Here is a 19,690-nt window from a genome sequence, read left to right as displayed (position 1 = left end):
CAAAAGGGACTTTGAAGATAAAATAAGAGAAGTAGAGGGAAAAATTAGATAGGTAGAGGAAATAATGGAAGGAGACATGAGAGTGATGCAGGAGGGTCATTAAATAGAAAACAGCTTGAAAAGCCAAATTGGCCAAATGGAAAAGGAGGTACATAAATTCTCTGAAGAAAATCATTGCTTAAGAATTAGAATAGAACAAAGAGAAGCTAATGGCTTTATGAGAAATCAAGACACAATAAAATCCAAATGAACAATCTTCCCAAAAGAGTTCTAACTAAATTCTCCTTGATATGTTACCCCTCCCATCCATATACACCTTCATGCAACCCATGATCAAAATGGGGTGGAGATTTTGGGCATGGGGGGAGAAGTTAATATTAATAAGTCTATTAAACAAGAGCAAGAACTTTTACCTACTTTTACTAGAACACTGGCCAGAGTCAGCTCAAACTGATTTTGATCAGTTCTCCTTCTAACCCTGAAAAACTAACTTTGCTCAAATTCTCAAGTTGACATAGTACACTAGATAATATTGCCTTATATGAGCATGCTTTTCCCTGAGAAGAGTCCACTACTTTAACAGGTTGTTACTGTATCTCAAAATAACCATTTCATATTTATATCTATATCATTTTCATATCCAGGTATTGATCAGTCTTTCTTTACTCCTGCCTCCTTCCTCATTTCTTACCCATAAAAATGAGGATGAATGATTGCTCTTTAAATAAACTCCTTAAATTTAGGGTGCAAGTCTTAGAAGACTGAAATCTGATCCTTTCCCTTTATCTCAAAAAGACCTAGAAACAAAATTGTATGTAATGAGAACTAAATTTTATTTTAGCTTGCTGGGGTCCCTAAAGGAATCATCAATGTTCTCCAGGCTTCAACAGTCATAGAACCCAGCTGCCAACTGTCACTCCTGTTTTCCAGTGGATTTAATGCCCATCTGGATAACAAGCAGACCAACTGCAGGTTCTCCAGAGATATAGATATCAGATCCACACTGGGAATATACGTTTCAATACTGTCACCCAGGTAACTTGAGGTCCTAGAAAGACAAGAGGAAGGCCCAGAGGCTCCAAATACCAGATGTTCAAGGCCCTTGCTGTGTCATGAACATATCCATGGCACCGGATGACACTCCACCAAAGCCAGGGATAGGACAGGGCTAAAATGGCTACTTTGCTGTTACAAGGCTGTGACAAGTGAAAGAGGACCACATTTGCCCTCTTATTTTGTTCAGACAACTATGCCAGGATGACAACTTCACTGTTACAATGCCCTGACCACTAATAACTTGGGTTGCCACTTCATAGCATAACAATTTGGGGGCCAAGGCTTCAGCTTCAAGGTCCCTATGCCCCACCCTCTGATTGGAGCTCCAACTGTGCATCTTTGGCCCCAACCATTAGGCCTGGATAACTATTCCAGTGGCCTAAGAACCAGAGCCACAGGTAATCCTTCACCATGTCTGGACCACTGGGCTAAAAGGACATTTGCCTCTTTTCCATGCCTTGGCTATCCAGCTGAGAGTCCAGTGGGCTCTGATTACAAAGCTAAGGATACATCTGAGTTCATCATGACATCCAGACTGACAGCCTTGAAGCTCCACAGGCCTCAATCAGTGGGCAACAATTTTATTAGACATCAACAAGACAAAGGTCTTAACTGTACCTCAACTGATGGTTCATACCTCAATCATATCCCAACCCTCAGGCCAACAATCCACCAGGACCAAGCTACTGCCCTGAGCCTGTGCATTGCTGCTACCAGGGCAAATTCTCACTAGGCATTGATCAGGATGCCAGAGCTAACCAGGGGCCCAATCCTTGGGCTGAAGCTCCATTTTTGCTGGACATGGATCACTGAGTGATTATTCCATGGGATTTGGACTTCTAACCTGAGGTTTCCCTGGGCCCAAAGTGAAGGCCATGGCAACCCTGTACCTCAACCACTGAACTGAGTTTGTATATGAAATGATGCTTCACTGAGCTTAGACTATTTGAACCACACTCCTAATCCAATAGATGCTGACAACAAGACTTCAGCACCATGATCCAAACTTCAGGTTGAGGATTTGCTGAACCCCAAATGTCAAACTTCAATGGCATTAAGACAGGAGGAGTAAGCTGAGTCTGCACCAAACCCTGCCTACCAAGCAAGATCTACTGGAATTATCCTACATTAGGTCTGGACTCTCAGTCTGAGGAGATATTGAGCCAGGACCAAAAGATTAGAGGTACGCCAGGCCCCTCAGTGCAGGCACAATCATATGTTCATAGATTTAGAGCTAAAAGGAATTGTAGAAGTCAACTTGTCCAGCCCCCTCATTTTACAGAGGAGGAAACATAGGTGAAGACAGATACAATAGATTTAAGCAATGGGGAAAAAGACTTCTTGGGCCTTTATTTCCACTGGCTGTACTTTCACAGGCTATGCACCATCTGGCTGAAGCTGCCATGAACTGGTCCCTCAGGTCACATCTCCAACCAAGTTGAACCATTGGGTCATTTGTCTGTGTCCCAAATGCTCAACTAGAGCCCAACAGAGTCCTTAATGCTAGGCTGCAGTGGCAGAGGGCCAATACCACCAGGACACATCTCTATGAGGTCTTGAACATCTGAACATGCATTTCAACAGACCTAGACCAGCAGGGTGAAGATACACTGGGCCCTGTCCAATGAACCATCACTCCAGTGGGTACCAATTGCCTGGCCAGAGTGATAGTGAACCACAATCCCTTGGCCACTCTTCCAAGCAGTATGAACTGGGCTTTGACATCCAGGCCACAGCTCCACTGGGCCTGGACCACAAGAACATGGCTACATGAGGCTCTGAACTTCAGGCCACATCTCTGCCCTTCCTAGTCCACTTGGCCTAAAATCCACCTGACCCCTTGGGTCAAACTTCTACAAGGTCATTCAGGAGCCTTAGATAGATGATGCACCAAGCTAGATCGGCCAAGCCACCGCTTTCAAGGAATGCCAATTTATACTTCCATTGCATCTGACCACCAGGCTGATGTTTCATAGGACACCATTCCATAGGCAATACTTTCAATGTGCTTGACATGCTGAGCAACAATATCTCTAAACCTCCTTAAAACAAACCCTGATCTCTCAGCTGCTTATAAGTCCTGATTACTGGTGAAATCTATATGAGGCACATGCCTCAATCACCAAGACATATTAACAGTGGTCTCAGACCATCACATATCCAGCCAGCCAAAAGCCCCACATCAAATCTCTGCCTAGGAATCAGTGCCCAACTCAAATGTGGTCCTGATATTAATAACCCCACTCAGCCTCTGGACAATTGGTCATCAAGTGACCAGGCTGAGAATACTAGGCTCTGCACAGCTTTCAGTCTCAGGTAGCATATCCAGCCAATGCTGGCCATGAGGCTTAGCATACTTAAGACCCCAATTGGTCCTAGTGAGAGTGATCTTTAACAAGTTTAGATATCCAAGAAATAGTTCCCACCACCAGAATGAGGTCCCAAAAGGCCTTGAACAGCAGGCTGAGGCTATGCTCAGTTCTGACAACTAGAATGAGGGTCAATCTGGACTCTAACACCAGACCCAGACCCTGTAGAAAAAAGAATCTCCATAAAGTTTAAATAATACTAATCTATTCAGCAGGGCAAGGTGACGGAAAAATGTTTCCACTGGAATTGTTAATGAAATAATCAGTTCCCTCACCCAGGAGAAAATACAAAATGACAGAAAACTCATTTTCATGTGACAGATAAAAAATCATCCTATTCTTCATCCTGGGAGATGTACAAATTAAAACATGTATAGGGAAACAGCCATTCAAGGTGGGAGGTTGGGGCAGGTGGAACAGCGCTCCTTCAGTTCAATACAAGTAGCATTTGTGAAGGCATTGTCCTTGCAACAGAGGCTACAAAAACAACAGTTTCTGCCCTCAAGGAGCAATGGACCCAAGTAGCAAGGTCTTTGGGAAAATGCACACTGTCAGATTTAAAACCCCCTACAGGAGTCCCTGGGAAAAGCAAGGCTAGATGGGTATGAAAAGAGAGTTTGTTTCTTCTCTTATCCCAAAGGGGAGAGAGATCTCTGAGAATCTGTATGTGAACAGGAACAGGGTAGTGAGCAGAAATCCTGAGCACGCTATAGGAGAAATTCCACAGTCAGTCAATCAGACAGACAGATAGACAGACAGACAGATGGAAGGATGTTGAGTGGAGGTGGAGATGTAGGGAGTAAAAAGGAGAGAGGGCTGGTGTAATAGCTTGCTTTGAGCAGATGCTGGAGAGCCTCTTACTGAAACACCTCCACCTTGAGGATTGGCATATCTGGGGTTGACTGACGCTTGCTGAACTGTCCTTTTGAAAGTTGAAACAGATGGTGATTTTTTTTCTGCCTGTTATTCTCCTACTCCCCACTCCTCAACCCTCACCTGTCCTGGAGGTGTTATGTCTCAAACTTCCCCTTCAAAGTTTGCCTATATTTCTGTTTAATTAGAATGGAATACAGGCTTAAGATAAGGTCTTGGACAGTTCCTAGTGCCTTCATATTTGTGTGATAACCTCCAATGTGAATGGGAAGAGAATAGTGACCCACAAGGTACACAGACAGGAAAGACTTGGAACAGAGGACAGGGACCCTCTCTGTCAGAACTTTAAGTGTCAGAGGATCATAGATTTAAAGCTGGAAGGGATTGTAGAAGCCATCAGGTCCAACACCTTCATTTTACGAGATCAGGAAACTGAGGCACAGAGAGGTTAAGTGACTTGCCCAAGGTCACAAAGCTAGGATCCAACAGAACTAAGATTTGAACCCAGGATCTTCTCACTTCAAAGCCAGCAGACATTCTACTATGCTACAAATGAGAGAATATAATTGATTTTTATATTTTATAAATTTTCCAAATGAGGTAATTTTTTAAAAGCAAAATTAATGCTTAAAACTATTTACTCTCTGGTGTGAGGTTGGACTATTGTTTTGGGTCATGTTGCCTTCCCCATTCTTCCAGTCCAGGAACCTTCACAGTCCCTACCCCAACCCACCATTCATCTAATCTATGGGGGAAGACTTAAGGATCATAAATTTAGACTTAGAATCTACAGGATCATAAATTTAGAGCAAGAAGTCACCTTAAAAGGCAATCCAAATAAATTATACATGATTAGTCATGGGAAAATTCCAATATTAGCTAGTTGTGAGAGAAAACAGTAAAAAAAAAACAAAAACTTCAGATTAAGGTTCTTGTGGCTGGGGGGTGGGAATGGAGCGGAGAAGAGAAGTTGGAACACAAAGGTTTTTTTAAAAAATCGATGTTAAAATTTTGTTTTTACATATATTTTGGAAAATAAAATTCTATTCAAAAATTTTTTTAAAAAGGAAATCTAGGGGGCAGCTAGGTGACACAGTGAATAAAGCACTGGCCCTGGATTCAGGAAGACCTGAGTTCAAATCCAGCCTTAGACACTTGACACTTACTAGCTGTGTGACCCTGGACAAGTCACTTAACCCTCATTGCCCTACCAAAAAAAAAAAAAAGGCAATCTAGTTCAACTCCCACATTTCACAGATGAAGAAACTGAAGCTGAGACAAATTAAGTGACTTCTTTAAGGCTATACTTTTAAGGCAGAATTTGAATACAGTGACTAGAGAGTAAGTCTCTGGGGACGAGAAAGAGAATGGATGGAAATTCCACATTGCCAAGATCAAGACTAGAAAAGGAATGAAAATCTTACCCCTCCTCTACTGCAGCAAGTCAGCAGGTGAGTATTTCTACTTTATACAAACCACCTACCCCAAAGGCACACTGTCACATATAGGGAGCTTGTCTTTGGTGTTTATTTTCAAGTTTGGGGGTTTTTTTCTGTTTTGAGAGTTTGCATACTCAGCTAAATCATTTTTCCTATTTCCTTTTAAGTAGAATTTCCTATATTGTTAATGCAAGAATGAAAAATACATTTTAAAAAATATAATATATATAATTTTTAATTTAAATTTTATGCTTTTATGTTATATGATTTTCCCCCTTTATTGCTTTGTGTTGAGTTGCACTTAATACAACATTTTAATTGCTTTGGGAAAAGTTTCTTTATCAAATTATATAGATTTAATATGCTTCTTGTTGGATTTATAGTTTTGATATGTGTTTGTTTTCCTTTAGAAATATACTTTTGTTCCTTTTTACGTTATTTTATCATTCTTTATCCCAGATATTTTCAGTGTGGTTTCTGTTATTGGTATTGATTCTATCTGGGGTTTTTATTTTTCATCTTAATGTTTGTGTTTTCAGGTTCTCTATTATTGCCTTCACCATGCCCAATCTACTACCTTTCCATAAATTCCTTTCAATAAATAAACCATTATTACTCTGACATTGTTATTAAATTGTCTGGATGTATGCAGGTGGATACAGTTGCTATTGCTTATATAGTAATTCTAATGTTTATTGTGTTGAATATTAAAATATAGTTTTTGTATCTTCTTGTCTCCTACAAACATATCAGAGAAATAATCTTTAATCTCTCCTACAAAATTAATAAACAGATCACAGAAATTATGACATAATATCTCCTACCAAAACCAGATCAGAGAGCATGATATCTCCTACAAGATAAACCCAATCAGAGACAGACAGAAAAAAACAATATCAATTTAATATTTTGTCCCAAGAAGAAATATATAACACATGATCATGTGGAGACTCCCCTCCTAAGAGGGAAGCTCAGAGACCATCTCCTTTGAAGGATTTTTAACGTTTCTTTGCCCATGGGCTACAGGGCATTGTCAGTTACAGATCAACCCAAAAGCAAATACTATAACAAGAATGGAAGTAACAGAGGCATCATAAGATTACAGGATTCCAAAAAAGGGTTTGGCAAGTATGAGGACACCCAGATGTCACCATAAGACAGGGACTTCTTATCCTGAGGGAAAAGAAGACACTAGTTAGGGTCTTTTATATGCTAGCTATCTGCGTTCAGTTTGAAGTTCAGTTGAAGGACATTTTGCTCCTATTAATCCAGGGTTTCATAAAAAATACTTTTGGATAATAAGGCACCTCCATCAAATCCAGGTGATCCATATATTCATATTAACAACTGTTATATGTTCATTATTTTAGAGCACTCTTCAACAGTTTCTGAATAATATGATTGCACGGTTAATTTATTTTCCTTTCAGGGTTGGCCAAATGTTGGCATTTTGGATCAGTATTTTAACATTATAAGCATTTGGAGCTGCTAAGATTGCATTTGGGGATATTACAAAGGTTTTGAGGGACACAGGAAAAGAGCTGGTGGACTGTAGGCCAGTTTATATTGGGACAAGGTCAGGAGAATCTGCCAACATGATACTCTGTGAATTACCAGACCTAGCTGACTGTTCAAAAAAATAAAATACCTGGAAAAAATCTAGATGTGGGTAGTACCCCCCAAATGGATTAGAATACTCCCCTGGGGGGGCAGCTAGGTGGCACAGTGGATAGAGCACCGGCCCTGGATTCAGGAGTACCTGAGTTCAAATCCGGCTTCAGACACTTAACACTTACTAGCTGTGTGACCCTGGGCACGTCACTTAACCCCAATTGCCTCACTTTAAAAAAAAATTTAAAAAACAAAGAATACTCCCCTGGCAGTAAAGTGATATAGAAAAGGTGCAATATTAACAAGTAGAGGTAATAATATAGCATAGCAGTTGAGATACAAAGCTTGAGTATATATTTGGGTTCTCACCTAGACAGAAAGCTAAGGCAAGACTTTTACCATCAGAATTAGACACATCCAGTGTGGATGAGACTGATCTTACATTCTTTATTCCAGAAATTAAAGATCTATCTGTGCCTAGACAGAAGGCTGGTTTCCCCAAGCCAGAGAGCGTTACTTCACGCATGAGAAGGACCAAGGGGAGGTCCCCTCCATGGAAAGAGAGAGCTAATTTTTACTAGATGTTAGATCATCTGAGTTACACAGAGAAATATCACCTGACGGTACCAGGCAAAATATTTCACTGCAGAAAGAAAAAGAAGGCCAAGGGAGGATATTTCTCAGGACTAGACCTTGTGCCTCCCTCTCTCCCCACCCCCAACCCTTCCAAAAGACAAAAGAATGACTAAAGAATGAGCAGGTATAAGAAAATGACACGAGCAGGTGCTAGATATGAGTATCAGAGAGCCTCCTTTTAAATCCTTGTGGGACAAAGAAAGCCTGAAATCACACATAAAGGATTTTGAAGTGTTCTATGTTTCTGGCCTCAAGGAGGAAATAGGGCTTTGGGAGTATGGCAATTCCATTCAGCACAAAGGGGAATTACCATCCTGATTCTTGGTGTAGGTGACTAGACACCCATCAAGACTAATAAGAAAAGTACTGATTCTCCCCAGAAGAAAACCAGACAGGATCAGAGAAATTCAAGTCACCAAAGGACGGTAGGGTTTGCTTGGTTTCGGGTATCCCTAAATATTGCTATAGCAATGCAACAATTCTGACTCTGTCACAAGTTGACAAACTGAACAAAATTGTTTAAACTAATGGCAAAGGCCCAACAAGATATCCATCCTCACAAATATACAACCCCAACTACATCAGGAGCATCTTCTCTTGTACAATCCATCAAGCAAGGGATTTGCTCTGTAGATTCAGAGTCAGCAGAGAAGAGACTAACAGAAAATTTAGTGAAAGAGGGACCCATGGACAAAACCACCCCACCCAGAAAGGTAACATGGAAAGGGAATGGAGGTCATGCAAGCCTGAAAAATTTACCATACCTTCAGAAAAGTATCAGAAAGGCAGAACTACCTTCTATTACAGCTGTAGAGAAGATGGCCCATGGACCAGAGAGGAGAATGTAGCATTGTTGCCAAAAGAGCTGATGTCTACAAGACCAACATCAGAGAAAGAAAATGAGGCCAAGGAAGGTGGTCATTCCAGTTCCCATAAGCACGGATCATGACCTTATCTAGCAATCGTCTATGAGTGTTTTCCATCTGGACTCACAGGACCTCACAGAGAGATGACAGTGAATGAATACTGATCTGTGATCTCCTGGAGAATGGAGTACAAGTGACCGCTATGTTCCAGTCATTATAGGAGACATTTGAGGAAATACTTTTCCTATAACTGGAATGATTGTCCTAGAAGGAGAGTGACAGACACCACCATTGTATCCATGCTTGGGATACACTGAAATAACCTTAGAATTTACCAAGGAAGTAGCTAGTGTCAACCCTGGTTCTTGTGTGTCCAGACCCACCACCTTTCAGTGGAGTATCAGCTCTGATTGGAATTGACTTCATTTTGTTTCACACATTAGCAAAAGATTGCAAGCAGCATTCTTGGGATAATAATACCATCTACCTCCCAGGATTGTTGTGAGGATCAAGGAAAGGCACCTTGCAAACTTTAAAATGCTATACAGGGGGCAGCTAGGTGGCGCAGTGGATAGAGCACTGGCCCTGGAGTCAGGAGTACCTGGGTTCAAATCCGGCCTCAGACACTTAACACTTACTAGCTGTGTGACCCTGGGCAAGTCACTTAACCCCAATTGCCTCACTAAAAAAAAAAAAAAAAGAAAGAAAAAAAAATGCTATACAAATGCTATTATTATTGTTGCAGTTGTTAGCAATAACAACGATGATAATTACTATTTATTTTGTTTTTATCATTAATAATAACAGTACTAATAAACAGCAGTCTGGGACCCAATGCCTATAGGCTTTGACCATCCATGTGACCTGTGCAGAGACAAATGGGGAAGAAAGTCAAGCTGCAAAATGTACATTCATCACAAGAGCCCTAGCTCTCTGGCCTCTAAAATAGATTCCAAGTACCAGAAGAAGAGGAGGAGCTGAGGTAGAAGCTCAGTAAGAGGGTAGACACAGTTGCATTACATGAATAGAGTGTGAGATGTGCCTGAGGAGCAGTCCACAAGATCCAGTTCACTGACCCCTGGCAATGTTGAGAAGGATCTAGGATACTTCCTTTGTCTGGAATGGATGGCCTCAGAAACCTTCTCAAGAACCTACATGTCAGTTATGTCATCCCAGCATATGATGGCCCATATGCATTGACTATAGTGGTGGTACTAAAGAAGAAAAGAAATATGTGAATATGTGTAGACTACCCAACTTTGAAAGAAAAAAAAAAAGAACCAGGGCCAAGAATTTAAGGTACCCAGGACTGTCTGTTCGGTAGCTAGTGATGTTCAGTATTGGACTCATGTCATGGCACCTACCAGATTCTTATGTTGAAAAAAAGTTAAAGAGAACCCTGCTCTCATCTCCCCAGATGGATTTTAATCAGTTTGAGATATACGCCCTCCCAAGGCATCTTGGACCAAAAACTGATGGAGAAAATAGTTGGCTACATGGACAATCAACAAGTATTGGCATGCCTCAATAACATCATCATCCTGGAGAAGAACCCAGAAGATGACAAGAAAAAACCAACTAGAGTGTTTAATTGGCTAGAAGAGAACGGCCTGAAGTTGTTGATTAACAAGCACCATTATTATAGAGCTTCTGTCAAACATGTGGGTCATAGTATCTAAAAAAGATATGAGGGGACCTCATAGCTGGGTGGCACAGTGGATAGCATGCTGGCCCTGGAGTCAGGAGGACCTGAGTTCAAATAAAGCCTCAGACACTTAACACTTGCTAGCTGTGTGACTTTAGGCAAGTCACTTAACCTCAATTGCCTCACTTAAAAAAAAAAAAAAAAGATATGAGCATTGACCTAATGATGGATGTGTTTTCCTGTCCCAAAATGGATGCAAACATCACCAAAAACCACAACATATGTTTATTGTACATGAAATGTGACCATCTTATTCTTTGTATTTGGAGAATATAAGCATTAGCAAACCTTTGGAATATATTTGCATTGACTTTCTATCTCTGGAAGGAGATAGTAATAGCATAAGCATTCTATTGTGGCTGACCACTTAACAAGGCATGTAGAGGCAATACTCAACTGGGAGGATTGTGAGAGAAGTACTTTTCAGTGTATGGGCTTCCTGCCATGATCCAAAGAAAGGTTGGCTTTGACCGGCATCTAGAAATCTACTTTACCATAAAATATTCAGCCTGAACATTTGAGCTACACTTGATTGGACATGTTTGAGACACTGAGACCAAAACAAAAATCTCAGTGGAATCAACATGTTGATAGGGGTTAAGTTACTTTCCCAAGTTCACAAACCTTGGAATTTTTCTGAAGCCAGAATTGAACTCAGGTCTTCTTGACTCCAGGCCTGGTACTCTGTCCACTGTGCCATCAATTATCTCCAAGAGACTAAAAAGGCTATAAGAAGTTTAATACACAGCTACAATTTCAGCTCAGAACTCTGACATAAACAGACAATGGTATAATGCCTGAGTTCCTTTTCAAGACCTTCCACAAGGTGACAGAGTTTTGATGAGATATCCTGGTGTTTATGGAACACACAAGTTATTAGAATGCTAGATAGCTACACAATAACTATTTGCCTAGAGCCCAGACAAACTTTCCTGTTTACAAATTAGTCCCAGGAATCAGTCTTGGACCTGTAAATACAATCCACTTCAATCACCTTTTGCCTAGAGGTGATAGTGGGACTCCATCTTTTGTAGGTAGAACCTGACAGATGCTTACCTTAGTGGACTTTAACCAAAAGAGACCACCTGCAGTAAAGCAAAGACTGTCAGAGTCAGACTATGAAGCAGAAATAAACATTTCCATTGAAGAATACTGTATACTACTGTAACCCAGCAACCATTGTGAATAATGGGAGAGTACCGAATGCCAAGAAATCACCTTTTCTGCCTAGTATTTAACCATGGGAAGCTAGGTGGGAATCAGGAACTCATCTCATGCCTCAGACACTTACTAACTATGTGACCCTGACCAAATCACTTAACCCTGCTTGCCTCAGTTCCTCATCTGTAAAATGAGCAATGAGCAGGAAAAGGAAGTGGCAAACCATTCCAGTATCTTTGCAGAGAAAACTACAAATGGAGTCATGAAGAATCAGACATGACTGAAAATGACTAAACAACAATTTAAGCCATAGAGATTCCTAGTGCACAGACACATTTTTACAGAGAGAACACAGTAATGCTGCTAGCCAGCCTTAGCCTTCCAAAAATTCAGGTTTAGGAAAACAGTATTAGAGTTCTGGTGAAGATTATGTCCATGCTGGATCATCAACTAGGTCAGGCAGAAGGGGTCAGCAGTTTGCAAGATAACTGGGCTTATTTGACTGTTGAGCAGACTTATAATGTACCAGAAAAAACACACACACACACAAAAAAAAAAACCCTGAAGAATTGGTTACCCACATGGCCAGGCAACAATGCTAATATTTACCCATGTAATGTCCATCTTGTGTACAATTGCATATGTTAATTATTGCATTTTTATTATGTTTTTGTTTTATTTTCTTGTTCCTTTTTTTTGCTTTTGTGTCACTATAATGCACACATTATAACTACATTAGTCTGTTAGCTATGCAGTTTGTCTGTTTATTGATCTTATGCTGCTGTTTCTTGATATTTTGTTATTTTGTAAGCTTACTGCTATTATTGCTTCATGATATGCATGTTTGCTTATGTCCTAAGGATATTCATGAACTATAGTGACACATTCATATGATATGCCTTATATGTAATTTAGACCTGTAGCCTATAAAGCAGTATTTTACACTCTCCTATTTCATAGATTATTAATTACATATATTATTACATTTGGGGGGTTCCTAAGGTGATTACTTTGGGTTGCTGGATTTATTATCCTTATTCTATTAAGCACTGAAGCAATTTTGATCCTGTGATGTATTATTTCAGATATCAAGTTTACTACAGCTGTCTTTGCAAGGGACTACAAGATTCCTAACCCTGAAGAAAAACATAGCAGGGCCTCTGGAGACAAGTTTTTGGATTTTGGGGACTAATCTCCAAGGGTATGTGAACCTCTAGGAAACTCAAGCAGGGCAGTTTTGAAAAGACAGGTTTTTTCCTTCTTTCATCCACAAAGGAAGAGGAAATAGAGATCTCACAAGAGGCCCTACACAGGAGCACAGAGGACAACAGAGACAATGGACTCATGATTTAAGATTGTCAAGAGAGGGAGATGAACAGACATTGGTGCAGGGGGATTAACTGTGAAGAAGGCTGAGCATGTCTTGTCTTGAGTAGCCACCAGAGCTCTCCATTGTTGCTATTCCTGCCACCATGAGAAACATTCTTGGAGTATGCTGATCGCTTGGAACTGTCCATTTGAAAGAATTGATACAAAGGGTGTTGTTTTTTATCTTTAATACCAGCTCCTTGTTTCCTCATGCCCTATCCTAGAGGGCTTATATTAAGTCCCTAATCTCTTTTTTTTAAGTGTTTATATTTCTATTAATATGGAATACCAACTTGAGATAAAATTTTGATCAGTTATAACAGCTGATTCGTGTACTTCTTTACCATAAGTAAAAAAAAACAAAACAGAGAAATCAGAGACAGGCAAAGAGAAAATGGATCCTCTCTGTTGGGATTTTCTGGTTTATCCACATGGGGGGCTCAAAAACTCACAATAAGAAAGGATTTTAGTGATTTACATTTTATAAACTTCCCAAAACAGGGTTAAAAACAACAAGAATGAATGGGGTTCCTCTTTTCCGGTAAGCAAAATGCCAGGTTAAGCAGTTGATCTCTGGTGGGGAGGCTGGGCCGCACTGTGGGGTCATATTGTTTTCCCCATTGTTCTGCTCTGAGCAGGTTCACCAATTTCCTCCCCACCCTACTCTGGGTAGGGCCAAGGCCAGTGTTTAGAGAGTAAGTCATGCCTGGTGGGAGGAGAGGGGGAGAATCTGGAGATAACTGTTGGCTCCCAACATGCCAAATGAGGAATCCAAATGAGGAAGCCATGGGATAAAGGGGAATCCTACCTCTCCTCTCCTGCAGCAGTTCAGCAGGCAAACTTCTCTGCTTCCTTGTTCATAGGAACAAGGTTATACACAGAGGAGTAAATGGAATATAATTTAGGGAAAGGAAAAGAGCACTAATAGCTCTGGGGTCAGTGGGGGTGGGGGAGGAGGTCAGGAAAGGAGGTAGCACAGCAGCTATCCTTGAAGTCAACTAAGGATGCTAAAAGGCAGAGGCAGGGTAAGGAGTGACAGAAGGCTTGGTAAACAGCTTGTGAAAGGAAATACCTTTCACATTTGTGAAACAAAATGTCTAGTTCAGGGAACAGCAGGTAGTGCAGTCTGGCTAAAACCTAGATGATATGAAATAAGTCTGGAATAATGAAATGGAGCCAGATTGTGAAGGGCTTTAAAATACCCAACAGGGGAGTTACTTTGTGTTAGAGGCAAGAGGGATCCATTGAGAGATCATGAGTAGATGACTAACATGATGAGAATTTTAATAATTTTAGTCACTGGAGGATGGATTAGAGATGGGAGAGACTGGAAGCAGGGAGACCAATTAGGCCATGTAAATATAGAGGATGAATGCAAGAGATGTCATAGAAGTGGAATTGCCAAGATTTGGCAATTCATTAGATGTATAATTTTAAGGTGGGGAGATAAGATAGAGGATGATACCTGTGGTAGCAGTGGGATAAGACAGAAGTAGAAGCAGCCATTTTTCATTTCATAAGAAGAGAATCTGACGACACTGGTGGCTTAATGAATGGAGATTCCTCAATAAAATAAAATTTAGAGTTATGAGACCTTACAGTTTCATATGCTTCCTTATACAGGTGGAAAAAATTAAACTGATTCCTGATAGAACATAAGCTACTCTAAAAGCAGACACAGGGGGCAGCTAGGTGGCGCAGTGGATAAGCACCGGCCCTGGATTCAGGAGTACCTGAGTTCAAATCTGGCCTCAGACACTTGACAATTACTAGCTGTGTGACCCTGGGAAAGTCACTTAACCCCCATTGCCCCGCCAAAAAAAAAAAAAAAAAAAAGCAGACACAGATACATGGTACGGTCTAAGTAAATGTTTTTTCATTCTCTCTTCCCAACCTGATGTGAATATTGATTTATTGCATAATCTCCCATTTGGAGAGCCCTTTACTGCCCGAAGTTGGAATTACATCTCTTTATTTTAAAACTCCTAGAGCTTATTGGAAAAGTTCTCATTCAAACTGCTACAATATTGTGGCCCTAATTTACCACTGTGGCTGCAGAAGACCTATTACCAACCTGAAATACCATTTAGCATTTCATAAGGTCCCAACCACCAGACTATACCTCAACCAGGTTCCAACCCCAGGATCAAAGCTTTCAGTCCTTTGTAATCTCTTGGCTGAAGCTGACTGGAGCTGGGATACCAGGCTGAGGTCTAGGTTGATACATCACTATGGGAAGAATGTTCTCTAATAAAACTGTTAATGACACAGACTTAGGATCACAAGATCATTTATCTCTGGAAGGGTTCTCAGAATCCATCTAGTCAAATTTTCTCGATTTACAGATGGGGAAACTGAGGCCCAGGAAATGGCATGCTTGGAGATATTATAAACTTTGAACTCGTTATTCTTTTCCCCTAAATCCTCGCCTCTTCTAAACATCCCTGTCTACTCCATAGGTAGAATCATCTTTTAGGGTTCCTGGGTTTGTCCCCTTGGCGTTATTGTCGTCTCCTCACTCTTCCTTGCCGCACATATCCAATCAGTTGCTAATTCTCACCATTTCAACCTTGGCATCATCTCTCTCACCTCACCCCCTTTTTCCACATACACAGCTATCATGGTAGTTCAGGCCTTCATCACCTCTCACATAGATTAGTCAAGTCTCAACTGACTTAAGTCCATTTGAATCCATACTCCACATTGTTGCCAAAATAGCGTCTCTGGCCATGTGTCTCCCCTACTTGGCTAACTCCAATGGCTTCCTATTGCTTCTAGGATAAACGATGAACACCTCTGCTTAGCTTATAAAGTTCTAAACAACATGACCCTACCTAATCTATTTGGCATTCCTTCCCCTTGTGCATTCTTCGGGTCATCCAAACTGTCCTCTCTGTTCCTCTACACTTCAGCAATGGCTGTCCTTCACCTCTGAATGTACCCCATCCTTACCTCTGCTCCATGGAGTCCCTCCAAGATGCAGTTCAGTTACCATCTTCGGCACAAAGATTTTCCCGATCTCCCCAATTACTAGTGCCTTCCGTCCCAACTAATTTTTATAGATTTGTATTTATTTACATTATTAATTTTATGTTTATTATAAATATAAAATAATATATTTGATTTATGTAATTAATACATAGTTAATATAATTATAAATATCATGTGTTTGTGTTATATGGAATATAAATATATGTTTTATATACATGTTTTTATATGTAATCCCAATTACCATTTCCAGCTTCCCTTCATTCTCTTCCCAGCCCTAGGCTCTGTACCTGACATTCTGACCTTTTTTTTTTTTTTTTGCAGGGCGATGAGGGTTAAGCAACTTGCCCAGGATTACATAGCTAGTAAATGTAAAGCCTGAACCCAGGGCCGGTGCTTGATGCACTGCACCACCCAGCTGCCCCCACCTTCTGAACTTTAAAACCATGCCCTAATGTCCCCTTCACTCCTCTGCTTTTCAGGCCCCTTTAGTATGTTGTCTTCCCTCAATCAAACGTAAGCTCCTTGGAGCACCAGCCCTGGAGTCAGGAGTACCTGAGTTCAGATCTGGCCTCAGACACTTAACACTTACTAGCTGTGTGACCCTGGGCAAGTCACTTAACCCCAATTGCCTCACCAAAAACAAACAAACAAAAAAACCAAATGTAAACTCCTTGAGGGCAAGCACTGCCTTTCTTTTTGTTTGTACTTAGATACCCAGCTTGGCATATCCTAAGCATTGAATAAATGTCTGTTTCCTTCCTACCTGCCCTGGAGCTGTTTCCTGAAGTACAGCCCAGATACAGTATTGTGTATTTGGAGGGAGCCATGATTCCTGAGAGATCTTTTGAGTCAGGATGCTATAAATTATGGTGAAATCTAGAAGAGAGGAATTCAAGAGAGTTGGGGCAAGAGAAGCAAGCTACACACTTTTAAATGGCTGACAAGAGCACTCTCTGAATAATCCCAGACGTGTAGGGTAGCTGATCCCCAACATAGCCCTTGACTTCTAGCACCTGCAACCTTAGAGAACACTGAGTGGACTTCCCTAGACTGTCCTAGGTCAAGCTGAGATCCATCCTCTCCACCCCACCCCCCCTGTTCTAAATCAAAAAGCTCATTTACTTTGGCATATTCTATTGTCAAATCAAATATATGTAACCTCCCCAAGTTCTGTTTACTGTTTCCTTTGATAAAGAGGCTTGCTGGTTATCCATAATTGTCCTTTGTGAACTAAGCATTTGGGGAGGGAGGGAGGGAGGGAGGGAGGTAAGACTGTGTTAGTAAGCTACAGGTGAATCTCTTTAGAGAAACCAGAGAAAGTGGCATTTATTCTGAACCCTAAAATAATTATATTCCTAGACTGCAAATATTTGAAGTATGGTAGATCGATCTAATTCTAGCCCAATATTCATCCTGGAGATAGGAGAACAAAGGACTGATAGATAAACCCTAGCTGTTCTGGATCCTGACTGCTTGTTGCTGCCCACTAGGCTCCTGTATTTGTAGGCATGGCTCTGCTCGTACTTCCCACAAAGGTGTGAATTGCCATCTTTCTTGGAAATAGAGTAAACCAGATCCCAGCCAAGGCACACACAGTCCAAATAATATGCTAAAATTTCCATTCATATTGTCAGGATCCCCATACCAGGACCACCCCTCTCTTTTTACTCCTCTCTTTTTACTGTTAGGAGACACTCTAACAGACACCCAGAGCTAAGGCCCAGAAAGCAAGTTGTGCCCTGAGGTTGGCATAACAACAATCCTTTGCACTCACCCTCTGGCTGAACTCTGCTGCAGCAAAATCCCAGAACTCTTTCATGCCAGCCCCAATCCCTGAGTTCGGACAAGCACCTGCTGAACCCATGTTCCAGTCAGGAAGCCCTGCTATGGATCACACTCGTCCCTTTGTTGCTGTTGTCCCTCATTGTCAGGGTTACAGCTCACTGCACAGCCATTGCTAAGACAGGTCTCCACCTAGAGAAAGTCCACCACGCATGTCTAGTTTCCCGCCTCCAGCAGAATAAAGAAAGCCTTTTGCTTATGGCCACTGTTAGCCCTTTGGTTTTATTTTATTTTATTTTATTTTATTTTATTTTATTTTTCAGAGTTAATACTTGTGGTGATTATTTCTGTGATCTCTGATATTTTTTTTTCAGAGTTAACAGTGGTTTGTGTATGACTCTCTGGCTCTTTGGTTACTTGTTTTCAGGGTTTGACAATATCTATTTTATGTTTATGTATGTATTGCCCCCTCCAAGAAGAATGTAAACTCCTTGCAGGCAGGAATTATTTCATTCTTTGAACTTATAACTCCAGTGCCTAGCACATAGTAGATGCTTAAGAAATACTTGTTGATTGATTGATCACCCAAAATCATGAGGTGGGGCGGGGGGGGGGGGGGGGGGGACTAGGTGGTACAGTGGATAAAGCACTGGCCCTGGATTCAGGAGGACCTGAGTTCAAATCCAGTCCGGCCTCAGACACTTGACACTTACTAGCTGTGTGACCCTGGGCAAGTCACTTAACCCTCATTGCCTCGCAAAAAAATAAATAAATAAATAAATAAATAAGTCGTGAGGTAAGTAAGCATCAGAGGCAGAATTTGAACCCAGGTCAGTATCCTTTCCCCTATACCATACTGCTTTCATTCTGTCCTTCAAGAGACAATTTTTTAAATGATAGCTGTAATCAAATTCTCCGGCAGTGGGTAAGAAAATATCTCATTCACCAGTCAGGTCAAAACGAGGTTTCTCCAAGGTCCAGCCTTGAGGTTTGGCTGAGCTTCATGAGTTCTAGGCACTAAGAAAACAAAGTAGGTCCAGGTCACATTTCCAAAAGACCAGGACATCTGGATGGTCTTAGCTTGTGCCTCCTGTCTCCCTAATAGCTGACACCTTGTCAGGGTGTGAGATTTCCTTGTTCAATACAATTGCTGCCTGTATGGATGCCTCCCACCTATTCCTAGGAGGAGATAGTATTGAAAATTGTCTTGCAGGTGCCCTCAGCCAAGACCTGCTCCTTCAACACATTAGCTATGTTATACTCAGCCCAGCATGCCCTTCACTACGCTTTCCATCATCTTCTCAATCCAAGCCAGAGCCTCTCTGAATCATCTACTTACCACCACTTGCTACTCTATGCCTAATTACAATCACCAACCATGGAAGAGAAAAACAGGTGGCAACCAATTAATCTCCAAGAGAAAAATGCCCATAAAAAATAACATTGCCAGAGAAGAGGTAAGGAGATATAGAATATTCTTCAAATGTGAAAAGAAATTAATTAAATCTGTATTTATTTATTTGTTGATACTAGTCTCTCATTTGGGTGGCATAGCAAGTAGATGAAGGACTATATTGAGAATCAGGAAAACCTGAGCTTGAATTTGACCTTAGACACTTACTTAAATGGGCCATGTTGGACAAGTCATCTCCCTCAACTTGTTTCCTCATCTGTAAAAAGTGCTTGTCTTACCATGCTGTTTTGAGAATCAAATGAGATAATATATGCAAAGTGCTTTGCAAATCTTAAAACCCTGTATAAATATTAGCTAGTATTATCTATTATACTTTTAGGTAGAGTAGATACTATGCTTTTTTTGACAACATGAGGATT

Source organism: Dromiciops gliroides, chromosome 3, assembly GCF_019393635.1.
Source record: "Dromiciops gliroides isolate mDroGli1 chromosome 3, mDroGli1.pri, whole genome shotgun sequence".
Taxonomy (NCBI): domain Eukaryota; kingdom Metazoa; phylum Chordata; class Mammalia; order Microbiotheria; family Microbiotheriidae; genus Dromiciops; species Dromiciops gliroides.
Note: the sequence above shows the minus strand (reverse complement) of the source record.